General features: G+C 41.2%; 2 long non-coding RNA genes across 2 annotated transcripts in view; one reads left to right on the top strand and one right to left on the bottom strand.

The window, feature by feature from the left end:
• The window catches only part of LOC136007873 (uncharacterized), a 41418-nt gene that overhangs the window by 2602 nt on the left and 16562 nt on the right, over positions 1-22254 (bottom strand). The window lies entirely within an intron of this gene.
• On the top strand, positions 5299-13592 carry LOC136007874 (uncharacterized). Its single transcript, XR_010609887.1, has 3 exons — positions 5299-5400; positions 7966-8067; positions 13507-13592. It is a non-coding gene; the product is annotated as an uncharacterized LOC136007874 (long non-coding RNA).

The following is a 22254-nucleotide window of genomic DNA, read 5'->3' as shown; positions in this document are numbered from 1 at the left end:
TAGCACTTCAAACCTGCCATTCTCACGAAAGAGTTTATCAGGAAGAAAAGAAGTCACATGGAAAGCATCCTTATGGTACACTACCACAAGCCAAGGCTACTCTGCAATCTTGCAAAAGAAATATCGATGTCAGTTTTGCACCACTTTAATTTTTCTTCCCTTTAGTAACCTGGAATGGTTTTAATAAATCAGAAGTAATTTATATGAAATACAAAGTGTTTCTTTTTAGCTGGGAATGCTCTAAAATATCAGGAGTGGCTCTTGGCACCTCCAAATTGCTGGACAGCTGTGATAGCTGCTCGGCTTTCTTGTCTTGACCAGAAAGTGAATTAGAAATGACAGTCTAGAATGTGTTGGCTGTTTATAAACATACAGTATATTAAGTGATGTGTGAGAAATCATCCCAGTGGACCGTTAGCTCATGATGTCTCTTGCTCTGGAGCTTGGTAGTAATGCTCTGTGGATGCTGTTACACTGCTGCAGGGCCTTGTTGGCACTGAGTGCTGACACAAAGCTTATAAGAAGCCACAGTGTCAGACTTTCTGAACCACAGCTCCCATCTTCTTAAATATCACCCTCAGTGATACTGCTGTTCTCTTCCTGATGCAAAAAAGGAGCAGAATTTCATCAGCTATACCACATACCTACACTACAGACAGTATTTGCACTACAGTCAGCTGTACTTTGTCAGCTATACTGACAGTGACAGGAGCAAGGGGAAGCTGGAGCTGGTTAGCCATCTGGGGGCATTCCCATTCCTTGGGTTCAAGATCCCTCAATCTGAGTCATAGCAAAGCTGCTGAAAACTCAACACAGTGTTTTACACTCCAGAGAAAGGAGGAATGAGTTCCTTTCCCCTGGTGGACAAACAGCAGCTGTGATCATGCTGCAGTTTGGAGTAACTCTGGTAGAGAGACAGTCTCTAACGTAAATTTTAGCCTTGGCTCTGAAAGGAGAAAAAGACACGTGATGTCTTTTGATGATATAAACCATTATGTTTTACATAGTAACTAGTTGGGTTTATGTAAATAATGTTGTCTTATTCTATCATAAATAACCATTCACATTCACATGGTTCATGTTACTTCTCTCTGCTGGCGTCTAACTTCCCAGTCTTCTGCATTTTATTCACTACAGTTAATTTCCAGTACTGATAAATCTAATCTTTGACTATCCATACCATGCAGGTACCATTTTTCCTAACTAAATAACAGCACCCTCAAAATTCATCTTTTAAGCTTAGTGCTGTTATCATTGAGCTGCAACAGAAGGTTAAGGTTACTCTTGTTGGCAGTTTTTCTTGTGTGGTGCTTTGTTTTTTAATGATGGTTTTGTAAGGAACTAAGCAGATGAAAGAATTAGGTCTGGTTTAAATTTCTAGGATGAAATTCCAGAATTTCCACTTGGCATGCTGTAAGACATTTATAGTATGTTTTGAGCAGGGGATCAGGGTTTTTATTCATAACTGTGGTTGAAATTAGAAAGTGAAACTCTTAAATGTGGAGCATGACATTTAATTTTTTTAAGAATGTATTTTTATGTGTAGATTTCTTAAAGATTACTGGAGAAAAGATTTTCTTGTACCAAGTAGTTTTTTGCCCCTTCAAGAAGAGTTCAAGAAAATTGGCAGGAGGCCAACAAAATCCATCTTGCTGATATTCCCCATATTGCAAAACTATTTTAGCTATGGGTACTACAAAATCAGTGCTGGTAACTGTTTTTCTGGGAAAGCTGATTGAAAAGGATAACACACTGGGATAATAAGCCATGTCTCAACAAAAATAGAGATTAGAAGGAAATTGAAATCTCTCCTATTGGTAGTTAACTCGTAAGCCTTGATTTCACCTGTTCTCCTCATGTTTCTCCAGCTAGTAACTCCAGAAATGAAACAGAGCTATGGCAGCATTTTGTATCCCCATGACCAAAAAGATAAGCTCTGACAATAGAAATATAGTGGAAGAAAATACTGCCTCCAAAGCTATGAACACACTGGCAGCTACGGCGCAGTTAATCTCTTTTTTCACACTTTTGGGATAATCATAAGTCATTTTGGATCTCAAGTGTGTCATCATATTTTCTGCCCCTTCTGCTGTTCAAGATACAGCAAGTCTGGCATTTTTCCAGAAAACTTCTGGATTATTCTGGGGCAAAGTATGCCTGTGAATTTTGGAGGGACTAGTACATGGAAGCAGAGCCCTGGGAGCAAGTATTCTTAGACCACTCAGATGAGGACAACAACACGCATGAAGAAAAGCAAACCTGGGCTGTTTAGTTAAGAGGGTGGGGAGAGGAGATGACCCAGGAAGTCTTATGTGATTGGTATAGTATGCAAAGCTCTCAAGAAAACTTTGGATGAAGGGACAAATAAAGGCTGGGAGGTGAACAGGATAAAATTAAACATGTCTTTACAGCATTGGATAGTGTCAGCCCAATAGATTCTTTGAGAAGTGATACATATTTTCTTCCTGGGAATTTCAGTTAAGCCTTTTCAGAGTCTTGTGTTATGTAGGGATGAGGGAGCTGTGAGATAACAGGGATTAGATGTGTACAGAGTTGGCTAAAAGGGAGATAGCACTGCTGAGTGTTAGTATGCATCAGAGAGGAATTCATGAGGTGGGTGCTGTGATGGCAGTAAATATGTTGGATGGAAATAATTGTGGAATGGAAGGACCCTGGTGTATACAGTGGATGGGCTGTTAATGTGACCTTAGAGTGGTCTGGTGAGGTATATCCAACAGAAAAGAGGGAAGCTTACTGTCTTGATTCAAAGATGTTTCTGAGAATCCATTTAAATTTTGCTGGCACAGGTGCCCAGAGACTGTTGAATATCCATCCTTGGAGGTGTGCAAATCTTGACTGTATGAGGCGCTGAGCAACTTGATCACACTTTGAACTATATTTAAGTGAGGAGGTGGCCTAGATGACTTCTAGAGGTGCCTTCCACCTGAATGATCCCATGCTCCATTAGAACAAAGAAGCTCCCAGAAACCTTTCACAGCACATTAGTGAGAAGCAGAAGGAAAGAAAGGATAAGTCATAGAATCGTAGACTCATAGAATAGAATAGTTAGGGTTGGAAAGGACCTCAAGATCATGTAGTTCCAACCCCCCTGCCATAGGCAGGGACACTTCACACTAAACCATCCAACACAAGTCTTCATCCAACCTGGCCTTGAACACCGCCAGGGATGGAGCACTCACAACCTCCCTGGGCAACCGATTCCAGTGTCTCACCACCCTAACAGGAAAGAATTTCCTCCTTATATCCAATTTAAACTTCCCCTGTTTAAGTTTTAACCCATTACCCCTTGTCCTGTCACTACAGTCCCTGACAAAGAGTCCCTTCCCAGCATTCCTATAGGCCCCCTTCAGATACTGGAAGGCTTCTATGAGGTCTCCATGCAGCCTTCTCTTCTCCAGGCTGAAGAGACCCAACTTGCTCAGCCTATCTTCATAGGGGAGGTGCTCCAGTCCCCTGATCATCCTCGTGGCCCTCCTCTGGACTTGTTCCAGCAGTTCCATGTCCTTTTTATGTTGAGGACACCAGAACTGCACACAATACTCCAGGTGAGGTCTCACAAGAGCAGAGTAGAGGGGCAGGATCACCTCCTTTGACCTGTTGGTCACGCTCCTTTTGATGCAGCCCAGGATACGGTTGGCTTTCTGGGCTGCGAGCGCACACTGCCGGCTCATGTTCATTTTCTCATCGACCAGCACCCCCAAGTCCTTCTCTGCAGGACCGCTCTGAATCTCTTCTTTGCCCAATCTGTAGCTGTGCCTGGGATTGCTCCAACCCAGGTGTAGGACCTTGCACTTGTCATGGTTGAACTTCATAATGTTGGCATCAGCCCACCTTACAAGCGTATCAAGGTCCCTCTGGATGGCATCCCTTCCCTCCAGCATATCAACCGGACCACACAGCTTGGTGTCATCGGCAGACTTGCTGAGGGTGCTCTCAATCCCACTGTCCATGTCAGCGATGAAGATGTTAAACAAGACAGGTCCCAACACCGATCCCTGAGGGACACCACTCGTTACCGGTCTCCAGCCGGACATTGAGCCATTGACCAGAACTCTTTGTGTGCGGCCGTCCAGCCAGTTCTTTATCCACCGAGTGGTCTATCCATCAAATTGATATCTCCAATTTAGAGAGAAGGATGTTGCGTGGGACAGTGTCAAATGCTTTGCACAAGTCCAGGTAGATGACATCAACAGAGTCCTCAAACCCCAAAATGCTGTTATGTCAGACCGTTACAACAGGACTATTTTATACATGTAGGTGGTATGTAGGAAAGAGACTGAGGACCAGGGTGTTCTTTTAAGGCTGTAAGCCTTACAGGGAAGACATGCAAGGACAAGACAGAATGTCTGGCCAGCTCTTACGTTTGGGTCTCACAGCTTAGCAGCAACAACAATCCCTTCTTAGCATTTTTTGATAGAGAGGAACTCTGGAAATTATTTATTGGCTGTCTTTATCACTCATTTCCTCTATATAGTTTTCACAAGGTTCAGAGAAAAGCTTTGCAGGAAAGCTGAAGATGGCCAAGTAATGAACAAAAGAGATATGCTGAAGTCTGGGAACAAGCTTATTTTTCAGTGAAAAAAAAAAGTACAGCTGAGGCAGAAATAGGATTAAAAAAAGAAAAAAAAAAAAAAAAGGAGTGGGGGGAAAAGGGAAGAATCAAAAGAAAACCAAGGGGAAGAAGGAGGAGGCCAGAAGTCCAGATTTGCTAAAGAGATTAGAAAATCCTATTTTTTTTTTTGGCAGATACAATGGCACAGCCTCTGCTAAATCATTTAGAAAGTGAAATGAAGTGGGGAAGCAAAATTGACCTGACTTTGGTTTTGAACCGTGGAATTACAGCGCTTGCAAAAGATGGGGTATCTAGCCACAAAACCAGCAAATTGACTCAACCTTCTCTCCCTAGCAACTCATCTTCTTCAGTGAGCACTAGAAGGCAAGCCCTCTTTCTTGTTTGTAACTCAGTTTTCTTCCAATGTCATTCCACTGAAACAAATTTAGGCAATTTAGCTCTTTGTCCAGTAGACCTATATTAACACAGAAACACATGTGTAAGGACTGGGCTGATAGTTTACTGAGCTCAACAGAAATACTATAATTAGATGCCCAGGATAACATTTTTTAAGAGTATTTATTTTTATATTGAAGTAGCAGGCAAAAAAATTAACAGAGAAGGGGAAAATGTAATAAATTAAAATATATTTTCATGTGAAAGGATATCTTATTTACTGGGTTTATTTGTATCTGGTAGGAAAACCTCCACATGCTTTTGGTAATCTGTAGATTGGGCTACAACTCTGATGCTAAAGAGGTACACAATGAGTTGTACGATTTCCAGTGACTTCAGGCTCAGCTTGCCCTAGGCTATATACCCAAAACGTAAGTATAAACCTTCACTGATTCATGATAAAATTCTCCTGGTATGGCCAATGGGATGCACCCTAAAAAGTCTTGGGTTTTATATACTTGTGAGGTGCAAGGCAGCTATACATGCAAGATGTGTATAGTTCTGCAATGCTCTCCCTGAAGCCTTTCTCTGAGTTTGCACTGCTTCAGCCTTGCACCAAGAGCCAGGGCACAGCTTTCTCTCTCCTCCTACCTTGCAGTCTGCTGCTTCTCAGGTGACTGTCTCCATCGCATGGCTGGCTCAGCATGACCCAGGTTGCTTGCAGCACACACACCACTACCACTGCTCTCAGCCTGCATTGTGAGCTCTGCACATATCTATGTGTGTGACCATGTACTGGGGGCTATTTGCTGAGGTGGCAGGTGCCCTGCTCTCCCAGCACAGGCATGGGCAGGATCATTTGTCTGAACACTTCAAAACAACCTCCGCAGGAAAAAGTGTTTGAATCATTTGGAAATGCCCAGCATTCATAGCCTGGGGGCAGAAAACAGTGCATGGGCTGACACCTCTCCAGTGACTCACAGACCCAGGGCAGTTATGCATATGCTGGAGGAAGATGCAGGGGAAGACACTTCATTCTGGGGAAGGCATCAGGCACTTTCGATTGCCTGACACTTGAGGAAACAGCAGTAGAGAGAAGTATGCTAGCTTGGCAGTTGGACACTGCAAGAGAGGCCAAGTGAAATCCAAAACATGTTCGTGCTTGTACAGAAGAGGATTCTCAAATGCTTTCTTCTACTTCTCTTGTACACTTGTTTCCTTTTTCCACTGCAGTCAACAGAAAGTCTCGTAAGCAATAACCTCAGTCAGCTGCAGATGTTTGCCTCTGATAACATCTTTACATTGCACTCATTTCCTGTAAGGACATGTTGTCTTTCTCACCATAAATATATTTAATAGGATTGATATTCTGAGTGGCTAAAAATTTGCTCTTGCATCCTCTTCTAACTCTCTGGCCTTTGAGGATCAGCTCTTGAATATGTTCTTACTACTACTCCTTCCAATATCTCCTTTCAGCTTTAGGAGTTCTCAGTGGCAAGTGGTCGCTGGATCTATCTCCTGAAGTGTGGTTTCTGTGTCTATCTCCTGCTTTGGATCACAAAGACCTTCCCTTGTCTGATCCACCTTTCCCAGTTGAACTAGCTGTCCTTTACCCCTAAGCCCTTTTGTGGAGGATGCAGTGTGGCTTGAAGACAGTGTTGCTGCAGTGCACCCAAAAAACCGAGAAAGGAAAGTTGTACTAGCTTTGAGACACCAACAACTCCTCTGCAGGGCCTTGAATCCAGTGCTGGACCTGACTACCACTGCCTTGCAGAGACCAGTGCCACCTCAGGAGAAATATTTGCCCTCCAGCTAGACTGTGTTCTTGTAAAAGCAATAATCTGTGTCAAAGTGAGCTAAATAGAGCAATCAGAAGAGAAAACGAAAACTGTCATTCTTTGACATATCATACAGCTCAATACAGAACAGCCGTAAGCTAAATGAGCCACCTAACAATTTTTCATGTTGTCCTTTTTACAGACTTCGCAATAGTGTTACTAACCTGTGGCTCTTGTCTGACAATTAAATGGTTAGTGCTAGTAAAGTATTTCTGCCATTTAAAAATGTATTTTTCATACTCTCTTGAAAAACAAACAGGAAAAACTGTAACTAGTACCTGCTTTTGGAATTTGTGAATTGCTTTCTAAGTCTTCTGAGAAAAAAACCCACAATCTCCAGACACCACTCCTAAAGAAGCAAAAAGCGAAACAAACTCGCTTGCATTTTGCACGCATTTTTTTAGAGAATAAGTTTTGCTTATTATTCTTTCCACTTCATCTAGAAATATAAGTTACTGCATACTTTAAAAATTAAATGAAAAAAATCAAACTGCAAACCGAAAGCCTCCCAGAAAACATAGCACCTCCAAACAATTCAGTCAAACCCTGCTCTCATTTTCATCTGGCTGCTTAGTTTTAGAAAAGAAGATATTGGCAAGTGAAGAAGCTAAAGTTTTCTCTTGTTGAAGCACTTTATCTTCTTCCATTTTTGTTAAAATTTCAGGCAAGTTTACAAGAACTATTTCTTGGACTTTCTTAGAATTGCTAAAACTTGTCCCTCTGCCCCTCACTCCTCAAACAAGACCTGCTTCATGCCCTACATTGAATGCATCTTACTTTGACAAACATTTTTATTGCCTTCTCTTCTTGGACTTGAAGACACATATAACACACAGGAGCCACGATGCAAGGAAATGAGGAAATGCTCTCTTTACTACTGTTTCAAAATGAAAATTAAAATACCGTTCCCATCCCTTATGACAAAATGGCAGTGGCAGTGCAGGCTGCTGCATGGCCTAGGTGCCCACGCATACCGAAGGAACTGCCAGGGGCTGCTTCTGCCTAGAGAGGGGAAGAGCAAGAGGATCCTCACCTCTTTTCTCTTGCCTCCACTTCAGCCTCCTCAGACTTGCCAGCTTTCTACTCTATTTTCCAGCCTCCTAAAGAGCAGTACTCAATTAGCTAATCTCATGTGTCCATTTCTGTTCTGTACTGCAGGTGTTTTCACAGCACAAATCTTATCAGGAGGATGCCACAGTAGCAGTGCCACCCTTACATCATCCATTAAATAAGCATCGCAGAGAGCAAGAAGATATATCGGTAATAAATATTTGTTTCTTTCTACACTTGCTTTACTGGGTTTGAGCATCTGAGGCATATTTAGCTGTTTTTCAAACTCCTATCTACCAACACAAGGTTTAACAATTGCTTTATTATTATTACGGTCATTATTGTCACTATTACATATGAAATTCTAATCCACCATAAGGACTCTGAGGATATTATGGTTCTAATAATGGCACCACCCATACTGGAACTCTTAATAGAGTACTGTGAGCTCATGAGACTGTAAAGAAATGCTGGCTTTCAGCATGTTTATAATCTTTCTCCCTGAAGATGAATTCCCTAAGGAAGAAAATACAAGGAAGCTAAATTTGCTGTTTTGTTTCAACATAAAATGTGCAGGGAACACTACTGGCACGGCCAAGTTAAACACCCTTTAACAAGTCAAGCAAGCATAATGACCTCAGGCCACCTTTCAACTGAGGAAACTTCTTTGCTGGCATCACTGTAGTATAGCTGTGTAGTATTGTTCCATAAAATCTCAAATTCTCTTTCTGCCATTCACTGTACTAATGCAAGCTAAGGATTAATGAGTATTTATACCTTGCTGGCTTCTGGTAGTTTCTCCAAACTGCTGAATATAACAGAAATGCAGCCTCTTGTCTGAGGGTTTACAAGGGTTGGTGTTTATCTCAATTGCTTGTCAGGGTTCACAGCATATTTCTTATGTGTTAGAGATGGTAGCTAAAACAAGGATAAAAGCAGCAATCTAAGTCAAAAGACAGCGGGAAGAAGATCAACTTCTGATGATGGATTTATTGCTATCTTTTTGTTTTGGCTTAGGCTCTTCCTTAGTATGAGGTAAGCTATAGCTTTCATTTTAGTTACTGCTGAAGAGAGGGCTGCTTGTCAGAGAGAGCTCCTAAGAGAAGTTACTGGCAGCTTTGGACTTGAGTGCAGAGCTGTCACCAGGAGAGACACCGTTGAAGTCATGGTGGTCCTTGGATGACCTCTGGCAGCCTGGGTTGAAAACTGTATTGTTCAGACAGGACGGAAACCAGGGCCTGGACCAGGAGCCTGACCTAGGTACATCTGTGAGCATGCAGTTATGCCCAATGACTGTGAAGTTGAAGTTCACTCACTCCTACAATTTCAGCTGTAAGGGCTGGTGTCGCTTCCCACTGCCGGTTTCTTGGCACACCCTCTGGCAGTGGCCCAATACCAACACTATATTCTAACACGTCACCAGGGGTTGTCAGCAGAAATTTTGGGAGAAAAACCCACCAGCATTGCTCATTATAATCTTTCAGATGTCAGAGTGCTGAGAAGCGAGGCTTAAAAGAGAACAGCAGCAAGGAAAAGAGTGATGGTTCATCATGACTGATAAAAGTAATAGTGTAGATCCCAGCTTCAGTTTCACGGACTTGTAATAAATCCATGAATCCATCCAGTAAATAAAATACCTAACATTTTTGCATATTGCACTAATTCATGAAACCATCATCTTTTCTTCACCAAATCCTAGCTTTTCATGCTGTCTGACACACAAATGATCCTGAAGTGGCTTGCAATTACCCAGGTCTCTGTGGTGACTAGGTCATGTAATCACACCTAACTTCACTGTCACCGTGTATCACCTTTCCCTTGCCTGCTATTTAATTTTATTTAGGTTTTATTTAGTCTGTTTATTTTACTTACTTACGTTCTTTTAACTATTTACCTGCTGCTTGTTGTGTGTATCTTGGGTTATAAAATCGGGGCAGGGGAAAGTCAGCTTCCTAGTGAGTTTTAGAGTGCTACGGACCATAGAATCATAGAATAGTTAGGGTTGGAAAGGACTTTATGATCTTCTAGTTCCAACCCCCCTCCATGGGCAGGAACACCTCACACTAGACCATGTTGCCCAAAGCTCTGTCCAGCCTGGCCTTGAAGACTTCCAGCAATGGAGCATTTACCACTTCTTTGGGCAACCTCTTCCAGTGACCATGAGATTTACTTCTGCCAGGGGTCTCCAGACTGTCATGTAACATAAAATGGTGAAAAGAAAATCACTATGTAGGTTGATCTTAAGGGTTTATGGATAATTAACATTTCCTAAAAGGTGAGCAGGACAGATTAAAAGTCTTTAAAACTCCTTTAACTTGTGTTCTGATTTAGTACCCAGGTACCATTCATTGCTCGGCATAACCACTTAAGTAAATCAGACAGGAGAGAGCAATTGGATAACATCCTACCCTCACAATGTCTTTCTTGAAAATGAGACTTATTCTTATCTTCTTTTGACTCTGTGAGATGAAAGCTCAAAAAGCTTTCATCAAAAATGAGATGAGAGCTCACTTCATTGCTTGTGGTTATTCTCAGAAAAGACAACACATGATTTATTTATCCCCTTTTCTGAGAGATCTTCCCCTAAAACCACCACGGAGTATAGGGCTGAGGTGATAGGAGGTTTTTTTACCTCATTTTTCTTTTTTTCCTGTGGAAAAGCTGGTGATGTAGGTCTGTGCTACTATCAGTTTAGACTACTGTACATGTCAGAAGGCTCAGTGTGATACACCACCCTGTTTTGCTAGAACCATACCACAGGTGCTGCCATAGAAATATTGGTGACAAAGAAGACATCACAAAAAGGAGAATAATGTCTTCTGTACTTCTATTTCTGCTGTGCAGTCCAAATCCACACTGGCTACACAAGACAACATGAGGTGTCTCTTTATAAGGAATCACCTTATTCCCAAATTTTCAGACTGTCTGGAGGGGAGGGTGAAGGCAACAGCCCAAATCCCAGGTTTCCCTGACTCACTGCTGAATCCTGGCTGTGTCCTCCAGCTTTTTCCTAGCAAGTAATATTTTCTGCTGAGTCACAGTGTTACAAGGCATTTTCTCTTTGTGATTAATCCCTTTACCCCAGAGAAGAATCAGCAAATGTGCTTCCAGTTTCTCTTCTCTCCCGTGCTGTGGAAAGTTCCTGGGTCATGGAAAATGTGGGTTCTCCTCCCTTTTATGTCACATCCCCCTTTTTCCTGGCTCATGCTCACACCCAGACTTATCTCTGGGGTATGGAAACCACCACAGCTGCCTTAGGGATCCTTCAGTTATGCCACTTACTACCCATCTTACTAACCAGCCTCTGTCAGAGGATGGCTGTAAATACTTTTTATGGGGATTTTCTTCAGCATGAACTGCTGTGGTTGCAAAGTACTTGTAGTACTCCTACTGCCTTTGCTGCTCTTACTGGATGTTGCAACCACTTGCACAGCCAGTTTCCACACACTGTCACATGTTAAATCACTCTTGACATCAGCAGATAAGCTTGTCAGAGTCTGCATCCCAGCCCCAACTGAGCACAAACAGGTCCTGAGCTGTGCTTTCTCTCTCGAGTGTTATGAAACATTCTGGGCTCCATCTAATATCCCTAGGCTGACCTCACATCATCTGCAGAGCAAGACCACTAAGGAGCACGTTGACTTCCAAAGGCACAGAGCTAGAGGCACCTATTTTCAGCAATAGCAAACAGTATGTGCTTAAGCAGGTTGGATTCAAAAGCAAACCAGGTGCCAAGATGGGGCAGTGATTTATTTTTCTATTTGTCTATGTTTCAGAGAGATAACTGTTGGGGTTTTATTTTTCTTGGCCAAGATCCTGTGGAAAGCCTATCCAGTGAAATCCGTGAGCTTACACGTGAAAAGATAGCATATGCTCAAGACATCAATGGGCTCAGCACCCAAAGCCACTACAGCTTGGCCAAAAGATGCAGTCTAGAGGCCCGTGTTTCTGGAAGGTGTTGTCACTTCTGACACCAGAGGAGGAAGGCAAAGTCACTTTCATTTAGAATCCTGTGGTCATAGCTCGATTAAACGTTAAAAAAATGCAGAGCAGTACAAGTAGTATTTCATATACATGCTGGGGAGCCATCACAATCCCTGATTTCGTTTGTACAAAGCTGGTGTCACAACTGCACTTTTGTCACATTTATCTCATCCCCTGTTCCTCAGCTGACCAGTCCTGACACAAGGCACAGCTGTTCACAACAGTGCTGCTAACAGTAGGTTAGGATGAACAGATGTCTAAATGTGAGCTGACTCTACTGTATCTGAGGTCTGAAGTAAAGTTAGCTTGTCAGGAAGGAGGGGGGACCATGAATGGAATTTGGCAATTATTGTTGTGAAATTTCCAATATCCTAAACATGGAGAGAAGAAGAAACAGATTTGATTTTTTGAACTTCTTTTCTTCTCTTTTTTTTTTTTTTTCATATTAGACTGCCCTTGCCAAACATTGGACATCAGAATCACAGAACCATAAAGTTGTTTAAGTTAGAAAAAACTTTCAAGGTCATAAAGTCCAACCATTAAGATATCACTGCCAAGTCCACCACTAAACTGTGTCCCTAAGTGCCACATCTACATGTCTTTTAAATACCTCCAAGGATGATGACTCTACCACTTCCCTGGGCAGCCTGTTCCAATGCTTCAAAATCCTTTCAGTGAAGAAATTTCTCCTAATATCCAACCTAAACCTTCCCTGGCACAATTTTAGGCCATTTCCTCTTGTCCTATCACTTCTTTCTTTGGAGAAAATACCAACTCTACCCCTTCTCATCCTCCTTTCAGGTAGCTGTAGAGACCGATGAGGTCCTCCTGAGCCTCCTCTTCTCCAGACTAAACAACCCTAGTTCCCTCAGCCGTTCCTCATCAGACTTGTGCTCTTGACCCTTCACCAGCTCTGTTGCCCTTCTCTGGACCCACTTCAGCACCTCAATGTCTTTCTTGTAGTGAGGGGCCCAGAACTGAACTCAATATTGGAGGTGCAGCCTTACCAGTGACCAGGACAAGGGGATGATCACTGCCCTAGTCCTGCTGGCTACACTATTTCTGATACAAACCAGGATGCTTTTGGCCACGAGGGCACAATGCTGGCTCATATTCAGGCAGCTGTCTACCAGCACCCCAGTAGCTTTCCAGCCACTCTTCCCCAAGCCTGTAGCATTGCATGGGGCTGTTGTGACCCAAGGGCAGGACCTGGCATTGAGCCTTGTTGAACCTCATGCCATTGGCACCAGTCCATTGATCCAGCCTGTCCAGATCCCTCTGCAGAGCCTCCCTATTCTCCAGCAGATCAACACTCCTGCCCAACTTGTTGTCTGCAAACTTACTGAGGGTGCACTTTATAAATACATTAAACAGACCTGTGCCCAGTACTGAACCCTGGGGAGCACCACTTTTGACTGGCCATTAATTATTTCCAGATTCAAGAACTTCAAAGAAATGAACTAGTGTGAGATGTCATTGGAAGAGGTGTTGAATGAACAGAAGTTCCCCAGGCAGCAGCCCCCAGCAAGATGTGATGCCACTGCATAAGTTTACAGAGTTCTGCTCAAAGAGCTGCTACTGCTTTCAGTTCCTGTTATGTTTCAAGAAACCTCACTCAGTCTCCCTGAAAGTGACTGAAGTGGTTTTATTCTCATTACTTTGCAGATGTCCATGTCAGAGGAAAAAGGGAAGGTGAAGGGCCATCCCTTTAGCGGAAACCAGATGTACCTGCTGAGAATAAAATAGAGAAGCCACAAGCCTTGCAGATGGCTGAAGTGCTGAAGGCATTTCCCGTATTTCCAAGAAGCTGGTGAAGAGGAAAAAAGGAATGTTATCCCTGTACCTCCTTTACCAATTTCCTCAGCTCTTTGATCTGATTTTTCATGGACTAAAGATGATTCACTTAGTAACTGACCCAAATGTGTTCGGTGCTTCTTGAGAGCTATGGCTGTGTAACAGCAAGCCATAAGGGATAATGCAGGAGTGATGGCAGTGACTTCTCTCAGAGAGCGGGCAAAAGCTGTTGTTTGAATCTTTCCAGCATTGTGCAGGGTTCTCTCCTGCTTCCTTTTTTTGTGAAGGAGACTGTGATGAACTGGGGTGCGTCCTGTGTGCAACAAAACAGTGCTGCCCAGCTGACTCTGTGGTTGCTAGCTGTAGCAATATTACAATGATTAATCAAACCAGCAGTGCCTAGTAGTTTAACTACAGCCATTCACTTCATTGCACAAGCATTGTACAGGAATTCAGGATGCAAACTATATTGTTCAAACACACCTAGTGAATTAGCATTAAAACTCACATGAAAATCCTTGAGGTCAAATGCTAATTTCGAATGCCTACATTAACTAGTTATTTGCATCTTCAAAAGTATTTAACAGATGTTTTGCATGAAAATGTCTTTACTGATAATTCAAGACGTGACAATTTATATGTCTAGAGTTACAATTAAAAGTAAGAAAATTCAGACCTGGTGGTTAATTGTAAAATGCAGTGAACCTGAACCTGAGGGTAATTCATTGTCTGTTTTCTACTGATGGTGTTTCAATGGCAACTTAAAGATATTGATGCTTCATCAACTGAATGAGAATATGCAGATTTTTCCCTGATCATATAAGCTAAGAGAGATCCCAGCACAGCTTTAATCAGAACAGCAGCAGAGCACATTGCAATTACATAGCTGTTTTTTTTTCAGCACCACCCAGAGTGAGACTCATTACGATTGGATTCATTCCAAAACCACTCTTCTTAATATTTACAGCACTCTGTTATAATTGACCATCAGGTGTCTGGAGTTTAAACACATATTCATTAGGATTGTGGTACGCATTTTGTCATAGCTCTAAATGTTATGCTCCATTCCTCCAGCTTCAGGGTTTGCTATGAGCCATGCTTGCTCCCTACAGCCTTTAAAAGATACTGAGCTTTGTGAATTTTTCCTGTTAATATAGACTGTATCTCAGGCAAGTGGAGTTTTAATAAGTTTCCAAGTCTTTCAGGCTAGAAGTTGAGGTGGCATTCTCTGAAAGAAGTTACAGAAGTTAAACTTGGAAGATATTCAGCCTATATTGGAGCTTGCAGCTTGCAGGTACCATCACATTCCTCTCTACAGCTGTGTATTCAGAAGTTGTTGAAAGTTAAGTAAGTTTTCTTACTTTTTTTTTTTTTATGATTATTTTGCAGCAGTGTAACAGGGTCACAGATACCAGCTAAAGATGGACAGGATCCTCCAAGTGCTTTGGATATTTTTGGAAGAACATGGTACATGGTCTTTTCCTATAAGTGTGACTGATTGCTTCATCCCAGTATCACTTCTTCCAGCCTCCCTTTTATCTCCTTACCACATATCGCGCTATGTAACCACAGCTTCTCAGACTGATTTTGGGGCTGTGAGCCTTTCAGCAAAGAACGTTATTCTATTCATCATTTCCCTCAACCTAATTTCTTTGTACGTGCAGGAGCGCCTAGCATTAGCGCTGGCTGGCCTCATGTCATCATTGCTGGTCTTTGCTGCTGGAGCATTAACATTTCTGTCCTTATGGGTAATTCTCACTGAGAAAATCTGGCTTCTTCTTCTTCTTGGCCAACAACAAGGGCTAATTGAAAAATAAATTGAGTAAAGCATATTCTGGGGCAAGAGGGCTGAGAAGGTGCTGGTTGCCCAGCACTGGGCAAGGATGTGAAACTTCCCCAGTTCTCATTTCAGCTCAGTAATACTTGCCAGGGTTTTGACTACGTATACCAGCAGCAGAAATATCTGAGAGAAACTGGCCTGACTCACCGCCATCAATTTGGCTGCTGATGCTATTTGCTGGATTTCCTTGCAATCAGAGATCGTAGCCTCTAAACAGTGCAGCTTCCCAGCAATATGCTGTAGGAAAGAACCTAGTCACTAAGCCTTTTATAATGTTTGGCTTAATATCAATTGATATGAGAAACAACTGACATACACAAGCATCCCCCCTTTTCTTGCAGCGGGCTGAAAGCTGTGTACTCTTTTCACATCTCCCTGTTTGATCACTCTGCTTGTTTTTCAGTAGTGATGGAGACTGGCTCACCACAATATTTTGGCTTTTAATCAGGTTAAATAATGCAGCTTTATCCTGACTATTTTTATTCTCTCTTTAATTATCCTGAACATTGCTGTAACTGTGGCGTAAGGCTGTGTTCTGAGCTACCTGTTCAGCCATGCTTCATGTGCTAATGGGTGTTCTGCTCTGTGCTGTCTGTGTCAGACTGTGAGGTCAGACATGAGCTATTTCCCAGGATCAGCTTGATGTGCTGATCTTCATGTACTAGCTGTTAACAGCCTGATTCACACATCTCTTTGGCAAAAAACCCCACGCATGGCTTTCTCAAAATGGACACTCTTTTCTCTTTAGAAGGGGAGAAAGTGAAACCCATTGACGGTGAGTGATATTGGATAATGGGACAGATTGCGAAACTGTCCCATTACTATGAGATAAAATAATGCAAGAATCACCCTTGGGCTGACTGTGGAAAAAATAATGACAACAGAATAAAGTGCATTTTCAACACAGAATACAGTATTAGTCATCTAGAAGCATGGTGAGTTTGTGCCTTTTCTGGAAGGGGATTTCAGCACTTTTTGCAGAGAAATGAAGTCCAAGAATACTACATTTTCACACTTCAGTCTGTGGGCAGGCCAGGAGAAGATCACACTGACACTCTTCGACCTCTACTTAGCATGGGTAAAAGCTGCCAGTTCTTTGCCTTTGAGGCCCTGGGCATGGAGGTTACGGGAAACTGAGGGCAGTAACAAAAGGACATTGGAGATTATTGCAGTAAATGTAGTGACTAAAGTCATTGTGTTTGAAGCAGCTCTCTTGAGCATCTTCTGGCAGTATATTCGTGGTAGCACAAGGTTCAGTAGAAAGTGCAAAACTTTCCTAAAAATCTGGGGAATTAATTGAGTACTTATCCTAAATTCAGTATTGCCATTATTAATTTAAAAGCTTAGGTATAACAGGATATCTAACTATCTAAAATATCAAACTTACCTGTTGGATTTAAGGTCTGACTCTAGCCCTAGATCTTATATTGAAAAAAAAGGCTGCTACAATAGAATGGCAATACTACATGTAGTCTTTCCTTCAGGTGGCAAATGGAGAAACACATGACAACATCCTCTTTGTGGGAATTTACAGTTGTTCTTTGGTACTGATAGTTTTTTATATCAACATTCATGGACAAAATGAAGGGATATGAAATACACTGAAGACTAAACTGCAGAAGACTACATGCAGAAAGGCTACTGAAACCAGCAGCTGTCTTCGTGTGAGGTTTAATCTATTTCTCTGCTACAGAGCTGGGCAAGTAGTCCTTGTGAGCAGTTCAGTTTCATTTTCCCCAACATATTTTCTCCAGAATCTACTGTTTATTCATCCTACATCTCCTGGGAAGGCAGGGGAGCTCTCTGTAGGACAGCCACCAGATACTCCCATGCCCATGCCCGCTCTTCATGAGCTCTGCAATGCCTCTGTGTCAAAAGAAGTGCATAGGGAGTCAGGGGAGGTGGCAGTGATGGGACAGGGATGAGGGGGGAAGGCTGTCAAAGACAGCAGTAGATGAAGGGCATGGGGTTACAGTTGTAGTTTGGGGAAATGGTAAAGCACCTGCAAGGTGGTGAGTTTCTTCGCTGTACCAGAGTTGTACTAGATAAATTTTTAGGACCATCTGGTGTACAAGGAACGCAAAATGGTCTGTGATATAATGTGGAAACAACTATCCCCAAATGAGTTACTTAAGTTGAAAAACTACTTATTTTTGGCAGTGGAAAATTGCTTGGATGAAAATGTAAAAAAAAAAAAAAAAGTTTATCAGTCTTTTGGAATATTTCACATTTTTTAGGAATGGCGTGGGTTTTCTGGATCAACAGAGTAGGATTTTTAAAATAGCATCATGGATTCCTACTATCTTTCTAACAGCTAATAAGTAGTTTTACACCAGGATGAATTCTTTTTATCAAACGTATATGAGGTCCTCTTTGGTTGCTCAGTAATAACTTCCTAGGAAGTCCTAAAAATAAAGAATATTTCCCAAGTGTTCTTTAAATAGCAGAACTCATTGTTGGCCAAAATGGTTGGAACATTTTTCTTACCTTATCATATTTATGATTTTTACTCTGTTACTTTGCACAATATCGCTACAATATCTGCCTAGTAATACTTTGGTCAGAGTCTTCATTCTATAAATATGCTTTAAACATCTTGTGAATGCCCTGGCTGCTTATTTTGATGAGCAAGATGCACACATCTGGCACTTAGTCTTTGTGCAAAGTCCTGCTTTGTAGTTCAGCATTAGGTTCAGTGTTTAATAGACCCCATATTCTTCCTTCTGCTCCAACACATAAAAATCCTATGATGACTCTTGAATAAGGTGCCCTGGCTAATATACCATATTAAGGAGGTAGGATATTGTATATAAGAAATGAAACCTCCAGTTTATGTTTTGAAAAAGGTTTTGTGTCCTTGTTAGTGTTTATATAACACTAATAGCTAGTTTAGATATATTGCAATGAGTTTGATCTGTAAAAGTCTTATTAGTTGCTCTCTGATGGTGTTAAGGAAATGACTTTGGAAGCAACAGGCAGAGGAGGGGCAAATTCAGCTGTTACTTGAGGAAGTGTAGTAACTGGTTAGTCTGGGAAATTATGCAGACATCACTTTAAGATAGACATGACAGCTGTGAATTGTGGTATTTGTTACCCACATTCTCATGTTAGGGCATGTGTTATTAGGCTTGTTCATCAAATTATAGAATTAATAACTCGCACAATCCATGCAATTTGTTCCTTTTAAATTCCTCCCTTGAAGTGTCAATCATACTATGTTCCAGTAAGTCAACAGCAGAGGGTTTTTTTCCTTCCTGGTATTTGTCTGAAGCTTCAAATTATGTTGGTTTAGTCCTTACAAATTGAAAGCAACCAACAGAAGTTGGACATATCTCTTGCCTCAAAGTTGTCAGACGACCCTGTGAAATCCCACACATGCACCTCTGCCAAGTAGAGAGTGAAAGCAAAATGAGGGAAGGAGAATCATCACTATACTGTACAGCTGGCTGGCAGGAGGTGCCTCAGCAGAATGACTCTTTTGACACAATCAAGTAGGACACCATGGGGGGCCATGAACAAATAATTAGGCTTATTTCTCCTCAGGGCTTTGTTCGCTGCTGGAAATTATATGTAAAATGGAAGAAGCAGATTAGGAATGAGGTCTGAGGGGACACTTTGAAAATTTGCTCATACTGTAACCACCTTTGCTGAAAGAGAAGTCCTCAGGGGTTAATTTGCTTCTGCAGAATTGTCTCAACACTTTGAGAAAATAAAACAATGAAACGATGTTGAAAACTTTTCTTTTGGTAATCTTGTTTAGGGTTAGTCCTTGTAATGTTTCAAAATGTCATTTTCACTGAAGTATTTTATACTCATTTAGGTACTAATTGTACACTTCATACTAAGGATAAAGCAGGTGCCCTCCAAGGTTTAGGACACCAAATGAAGGTGTTCAAACCTTTCCTCCCTGTTGAACCCTAAACCTAAGTTTGAGAGGCAAGTTTAGTTCAAATCAAAAAAATAAATGGAGGACTTCAGCTTGAAGAATTTGTAGAGACCCATTAATTCTTATACTTGCTCAAAGACTGTTTTTTTGGTACTGGAAGTTACCACCAGTAGGGAAGGATTCAGGCACAGTCCTTTTGTTACCTTCTGTACTCCAGGAGGTGAACCATTGGCAATGTCTTGGTTGCCATAAGAAGCCCCTGTAGGCCACTGATAATCACCAGGCTTTAAAAGCTAAAGCAACAGCAGTGTTTTTAATTTTCTAGATACCTACAGCCAAAGTCATTGCAGTGTTCACCACTGTAGCAGAGAAACTGTGATATCTGAAGGAATACAGTATCAGAAGGGAGGAGGGTTGATTTCTTTGCAATTAATTCATTTGTGTAGCTGAAACTGTCTTAAATAATTTTATTTCACAAATGAGGCATCTATTTGTGAAGGAAACATGAAAAATGACACTTTTTTTTTTTTTTTTTTTAGTCTATCTCTGGATAGCCTCAGGAAAAGGACTTTGTCTTCAGTTTCCCAGGAGAATAATATTAATGACAACTTTTGCCTCAGATAAATTGATATTTTTTAGGGTTTAGAAGGTAGTAGCAAAAATCCTGTTGTGTTTATCACCTCCCTACCATTCCTGGAGTAGAAAACTTCAGGAAAAATACAAATAGTTATAGGCAAGAAAGGGATCATCTGTTGAACGAAGAGCCAAAGTACTGAGGAGGTGTCTCATTCCCTGAGCAGCACTCATCGCAGACTCTGCATGAGAGCAGAATCCCCTGGAGAAAACAGTTTGTGTTCCTGGAAGTGTAGGCAACCTCACAACTTATAAATGCAGGCGGAGCGTGCTTTTAAGTGAGCAATGTCCTTCTTCTATCACATGTATCTTTAAGTGGTATGTAATAATCATCATGGAGAGTAGCCATGGACTCAGAGTGGATGAACATTTATAGCATGTCTAAAAAATACTTTTAAAAGGATATATACACATGTAATTTCACTTGAAGAATCACAGTCCCTTTACAAGTAAAGAAAATCCTTTGAAAACAACTGGAAGCTCTTTTAAAAAAAATCAAAAAAACAAAAAAAAACTTCAAGAAGACAGTGATATTGATTTCCATGTCCTTTTTAATGAATATGGAAAAACCTGATTCTTCTGTCCAAATACATCCCCTTTTTTCACATTTCCTACCTTAATTTTATCGAGCAGCTTGGCCAGGGTTTTCCCCTTTCCTTCCAAAATAAAACTGAAAATTTGGAAAGCAAATATTAAGAATTTAGTATGTGTACTGTTCTTGTCATAGTACGTTACATATAACTGAAAAACCTCCTTAGCAAAACCAGTCTATTCTTCAAGCTCTCTTCATGATTTTTAGCTTTTTTTTTTTTTTTTTTTGTTAGCAATGACAGTGCAGCATAGAGATTTAACTGTCAGCATTTTCTATAAAAAAGAAAATCACTGTACATCCTTCATGGGGTGAAAGCAGGTCCCATACTCTTTGTATGAGTGACACTGTGGTAATTGTCCCTAATGGCACGGGATTTGAAGGGCCATTTCCAGCTGGTTTATGTGCTCTTTCAATATGCTCTCCTTAAAAGTCAGTATCATGGCAAAATGAGGAAGATCAACAGTAAAATACAGTTATTATTTCTGCTGTTATTATTTCTCTTAAACAGATGACATCAAAGTAAGGGGGTGTAGGAAGTGTCCCACATTAGTCAATCTTGTAGATCAACAAAAGCTTTCTTCTATTGCAATAGGAAAGCTGCAAACTTCCTATAACCACAGTGTGATTTGCTAAATCCTTGTGCTCTTGCCACATACAAATGAATGGTATTGCAAAAGGTAGGACAGAAGTTCTGAAAGTCTGATATCCTGTTTCACTTTTGGAAAAGGAAAAGCATACTCATATAAGAAAATGAAAGCAAGTTATGTGGTAATAGATTCTGCAATTAGTTCAAGAAAGCAATAGTGAAGAAAAGCCAGTCAGCCTAAAAAAGTGCCTGCCTGGTCTGTTTTTGTTGAGATCTCTTATTCTAAAACAAATTTAAAAAATGCCCATTATCTTGTCACGTACCTAATTGCAGATGAGTTATACTGATTTGACAGACTACTCTAGCTGTCTCTAAGACTGCTACTCAAAATTCGATTTCTTTCTGAGAAATTTTGCTGACCTAAACTTTATGCATTTTTAATTGTCTGAAACATTTGATCACAAAGCTTTATTTTAAAGTTTGATTTTTGATTTTTCCTCTATTTTAGTCCATTGAAATGACTTTTCTAGTCTGGTAAAAATAAGACTTTTCCAGTTGGCTTTGTGAGACATGATTTTGATAGATCAGCCTCTGATAGAGGAATAGCCTCTACCTGCATCAGTGCATAAAGGGTATGCAGAGTGTGGACAAGGAACTTGTGCAGGTACTAGAGATAGTGTTTGCTGGTAGTGAAGATATTTCTCTGTGCAGCAAATTCAAGACACTGCAGCCCTGTTCCTGTGCTGCTTCTGGTGCCTGACCTGCATCGTGTATGTGCAGAGCTTTTGTACAATCTCTCTCTGGTGCCCTTGGCCTAGTTGAGCTCTGAGTGCAACACCAGCAGAGATGCAGAATGATTACTACCACTGCAAGGACTCTATTTTCCAGGTCTTTTCTGATCAGATTTAAAATTTCATAGTAACAGTTGTCTAGCTTTGCTCATACTCTGAAGATCATTCATGCAGTGAGTAAGTTTACAGTAGAAAAAAGTGTTTATGTACCAATCAGAAGGAAACTAAACAGTGTTTAAAAACACAGAGCTAATAATGGCTGTTCAGAGTATCTATTTATGGAGATGGAAA

The sequence above is a fragment of the Lathamus discolor genome, chromosome 2 (genome assembly GCF_037157495.1).
Source record: "Lathamus discolor isolate bLatDis1 chromosome 2, bLatDis1.hap1, whole genome shotgun sequence".
Lineage (NCBI taxonomy): Eukaryota > Metazoa > Chordata > Aves > Psittaciformes > Psittacidae > Lathamus > Lathamus discolor.
Note: the sequence above shows the minus strand (reverse complement) of the source record. Positions and strands in the feature narration are given on the sequence as shown.